Source organism: Mustela nigripes, chromosome 4, assembly GCF_022355385.1.
Source record: "Mustela nigripes isolate SB6536 chromosome 4, MUSNIG.SB6536, whole genome shotgun sequence".
Taxonomy (NCBI): Eukaryota; Metazoa; Chordata; class Mammalia; order Carnivora; family Mustelidae; genus Mustela; species Mustela nigripes.
The window spans coordinates 81050056-81055023 of NC_081560.1; the positions used below are offsets into that span (position 1 = coordinate 81050056).

The window sequence follows — 4968 nt, forward strand, 5'->3', positions numbered from 1 at the left end:
ATATCAAGGGGGAGAAGGTAGAGAAAAGTGTATGTCCTTTAATTTATCGAGGAAAGAAAACGGAATTATGTAACAAAAGTTTTAAAATGTTGGGAGAACCTTATAGAGTTAGGAAATACATCAACCAATTATAAAGTATAGACTTTACTTAGATGATAATTTGAAAAGCAACAAAACCTCAAAGGCAATCCAATAAATTTGATCATTACTGGAAATACGATGATGCTAATAAATTAATGTCATGCTTTTAGGTATGCTAACTATACCACAGTTTTATTTTAAAGGAAGAGTCCTTTACCTTTAAGAGTAGATAAGAAAATATTTACAAATGTTATGACACGTTTGGGATCTTCAAAATAATCCAGGTAGAGAATAAAGCTGGAAATGCCACAGATGAAAAAACTGTGGCATGTATTGTCATTATTGAAGTGATATGTACATGCAAGTTTATTGCATTATTTTTTTGGATTTGGTATATGTTATTTTTTTAAATAAAAAATGTTTTATTCCAGAAAATATATGCCCCTTGATAATAAGCTATGAAATAAGATATTGCAGTAAGTTTTATCTTTAAAATAACACAATTTGAAAAACTGATAGAAAAAAATATATTAAGATTAAAGATTAGGGTGCCTGCATGCCTCAGTCAGTTAAGCATCTGTCTTCAGCTCAGGTCATGATCCCAGGGTCCTGGGATCCAGGCGCACATCGGGCTCCCTGCTCAGCAGGAAGCCTGCTTCTCCCTCTCCCTCTCCCACTCCCCCTGCTTGTGTTCACTCTCTCTCTGTGTCTCTCTGTGTCAAATAAATAAATAAAATCTTAAAAAAAAGAAAAAAGATTAAATATTAAATTAAGATATTAAAGATATTAAGAATTTCTTTAATTGCACTCACTCTACTTCTGTTATCTCCCAGATACATAATGTCCAATCAGTCACAATATGGTTATCAATTCTACCTGCTAATTATGAGTTAAAATCCTTTCTTTCCTTTGCTATTGGAATTCAACATCTTTCACCCAGTCTTGAGCAATGTGTTTTACTTTTCTCAAAATGTTCTGTTCTTGCATTATTATTACTCTCCCACCACTTCTAATTACCTATTTGGAGTATCCATACAATTTCTTCCGTTCTTTGGCGACCCTTTGCCCTAATTTCCTAACCTTCTTTCCACCTCAGCCTTCTCTGCCTGTATGTCCTGTGCTCATTTTTCAACACTCAGCCCAACTTCTCTGTGGATTCCACACCTCCACTCACCATGACCCATCTTTCTATGAAATATTTTCTGATCTACGCAGTTGAGGAGGCTTCTCTTTTCCCTGTCATTAACCATTCTCCACAGATCCTCAATGGTGACTGGCTTATGAGATTCATCATGTCAGCAACTGTGTTTTGTCCTTTACCCCCAGAAATATTTTATCCATATCATTATTTTTAATCTTAACATATTCATCTTGTGAATGTTGAACAAGATTGCATCTGTCTTTTAGAGACAGGAGTGGTCACAAATGCCTATCTTTTGAATTATGAAGATACAGCCACCCCACATTCTTGGGTACTATATTTTATACCTTATGACGATGAATAAGGCATTTACAACTGGAACACTCACAGTGATTCTTCAAGATGTTAATGATAGACAAGCCACTTCCATGCACTTAGGATATTTACATGTAAGTTATTACAGAAATTTGGCCTTCAGATTTTGGCATAGAGAACAAGAGAGCAAAGTTGATGGATAACCAACATACCTTTCCTGGAAAAAAGAATCCCTTCATCCCATCCTTACTATATTGTCGAACAATGCTTCTCATTTTTCTTCCCTGTAACAACTAAACCTGCTTTAATTTGCTTCAAAAATTATAAAATTTAAAACTAGAAAGGACCCTAAATGATGACCATTGTTTAGCTCCTTGCTTTCAGGGAAATACGTTTCACATTTTAAAATTGTAATATAGGGGCGCCTGGGTGGCTCAGTGGGTTAAGCCGCTGCCTTTGGCTCAGGTCATGATCTCAGGGTCCTGGGATCGAGCCCCGAATCGGGCTCTCTGCTCAGCAGGGAGTCGGCTTCCTCCTCTCTCTCTGCCTGCCTCTCTGCCTGCTTGTGATCTCTCTCTGTCAAATAAATAAATAAAATCTTTAAAAAATAAAAAATAAAAAAAATAAAATTGTAATATAAATATATTATAAACTTTTGTAAATATATATATATACTTCATATATATGTTTTATATATTTATAAAAGTTACAAATCTTTTTTCAAAAATTATTGACATTAATTGCAAGCATGCCTTTTCTGGTATTTTAAAATTATACAGAGATTTAAAAATACAGGTATGGCTCCCTCAACACTCCCCCCCCCCGCCCCCCCGTCTTCTCGGCCCTGGGAACAGCTCTCCTGCCACAGCCCCTCATCCCCAAAGGTATGCCCGTGCAAAGTTCATCTCCACCCCGTTCTTGGTCAGGAGCACCTCTCAGCTGTTGAGCCGATCACTGTCTGCAGTGGTGCTAAAACCACCCGAGACACTTAGAGATGAGGCACCTTATAAGGGCCTCAGCATCTTGGCAGCCCCACGTCCCCTGACCTCACTTATTCCTAGCCGCAGCTTCCAAACCGGCACCATTTCAAGGGACATCGATACAGCAGCCAAGTTCATTGGGGCTGGGGCTACCGTGGTAGGGGTGGCTGGCTCTGGGGCTGGCACTGGGACTGTGTTTGGGAGCCTCATCATTGGTTATGCCAGGAATCCCTCTCTGAAGCAACAGCTCTTCTTCTACGCCATTCCGGCTTTGCCCTCTTGGAGGCCATGGGGCCCTTTCGCCTGATGGTGGCCTTTCTCATCCTCTTCGCCATGTGAAAGAGCCGTCTCCACCTCCCATAAGTCTTTCTCCCATGTCTCGTCTGCCCTGTATATTCCCTATACCTCCCCAGGCAGCCTGGGGAAAGTGGTTGGCTCAGGGTTTGACAGAGGGAAGACAAATAAATACTGTATTAATACGAAAAAAAAATAAAAATAAATAAAAATACAGGTATGCTCTTATTCCCATTATATAAATGGAGTACCAAATATGTAAAATTTAATTTACTTACAAAATGTATAAAACTAATCAGCAAGAAACTACATCTTGAAAGCTAGATTTCCTGATTGTTGCTACATTTTTCTTTACAGAATACCTGATTGCTTAGAACTCTTAACCTAGTCTGGGAGTATTCTGAAAACACTCTTCTTTGGCATTCTAGTTATGTTATCTCATTCCCACAGTGTGTGTAATAACCCACCCCTGAAGAAAACCAAAGAAATGTGTGCTTTATATTATCAGGCCACCAAACACAATCTAGATGGAGCTAAAATCAACTATATATACCGGAACTTCAGTAGTTTTGCAAGCTGAGCAATGACAGCTTCTGCTTAATCAGAATTTTCACTTAGATCAGAAATACGGTTTTATATAATGCCATAAAAGTGTTTAGTGGTTTGCTCTTGAATAACTTATCTCTCACTTAAAGCATTATTTTACAAATATTTTTGCAGGAATGTCTTTTATCACTTTGTAGTAACAAACTGTAAGCCAAAATCCACACATAGAAAACAATACCATTGCTCTGTTATACATCAAAAATCAACTGTTAGTTCGTAAACCTTTTGCCAGAGATATGTTTTACTAAAAAAACAAGGGACAGAAATTGTAAACAATAAATCTGTAGCCACAGATTTAATTTGTTTTCAATTTCAATTCCAGATAGTAGTCTACGATTGTTATTAGAGGAATATTAGAAATTTTGGTTTTTAGAACATTCTTTTTATTAAAAAAATGGACAACACAACTTTTATCCCATTTTTTTTTTTCAAATCTAAGGTATTTTAAGTAACTAAAATTAGAAATATTCTTTTAAAACAATAACAAAAAACAATTACAATTATAACTGTCTTTATTAATCAGGTTTCTTAACACTATTGCCATAACAAGTAAAATTTAAAAAAAAAAACAACAGTGGCTAAACATACTAACCATTTCTTTGTCCCTTAGGCAGAGGAATGGAGGTTGGTTAACTAGACTGAGTGGCTCTCCTCTAGGCTGTGACTAGGGGTCCTGTTTATTGTATCATCTGGCTTTGCTGTGTTGTTGCCTTATGTTTTCCCCACTCAGTCTAGTCCTTATGTTGCTGTGTTGAGGGATAGTATGTGGAAGGTACCCCAAATATTTAATCATTTTGCTTAGACTGATACATAGCATTTCCACTTGCATTTCACTTGTTAGCACATCTTCCTCTCCCACCACCCCCAGAGCCAACTGTGGAAGTTGTAGGGGAAACCGGGGTCCATAGAAAGGTATATAACAAACACTGACAAAATTTAACAGTGCCTGCTAACTGTTAAGTAGATATAGTAGAAAGTCAGTAGTAGGACTACCATAACTTGAGCTATGCATAAACCAGATCAAATCTGATACTAATTTAAGAATATATATGTGATGTGAGTGTTGTATATTGTATAAGACCAATGAATCATGGACCTGTACCCCCAAAACAAATAATACATAATATGTTAATAATTTTTTAAAAAAATTTTAAAAACTTTGTATAACAACAAGATGGTCTTAAAACTAAGTAAAGAAAATTATTCTGCATGTGGAGGCGTTTATTCATTTTTCCAGTCTGTGTCCTTTAAATTGTCATTTAACTTCTCTAGTTTTCCTTTTCCTTATTTTTAAGTGGTAACAATAATAATTCATGTTCCTGATAGCAAATGTATGGAGTAAATAATTTCAGATCACTTTCAGATCACGGATTTATGAATTAAAAACTATGAATCTGATGTACAAACTGCTCCAACTGTTCCAATGATAATATATGTATTTGCCTTACTAAATTTGCCACTTATTAATCCAACATAAAAGTAGTTCATTTTCTTTAGGCTTGAGTAAGGATGCCAAATAATTTCTTATCTTTCATAATTTTCACCAACATT

General features: G+C 36.2%; 1 pseudogene; it reads left to right on the top strand.

Moving 5' to 3' along the window:
* Positions 1-1578: 1578 nt before the first annotated feature.
* On the top strand, positions 1579-2910 carry LOC132016331 (ATP synthase F(0) complex subunit C2, mitochondrial-like; annotated as a pseudogene).
* The last annotated feature ends 2058 nt before the right edge of the window (positions 2911-4968 follow it).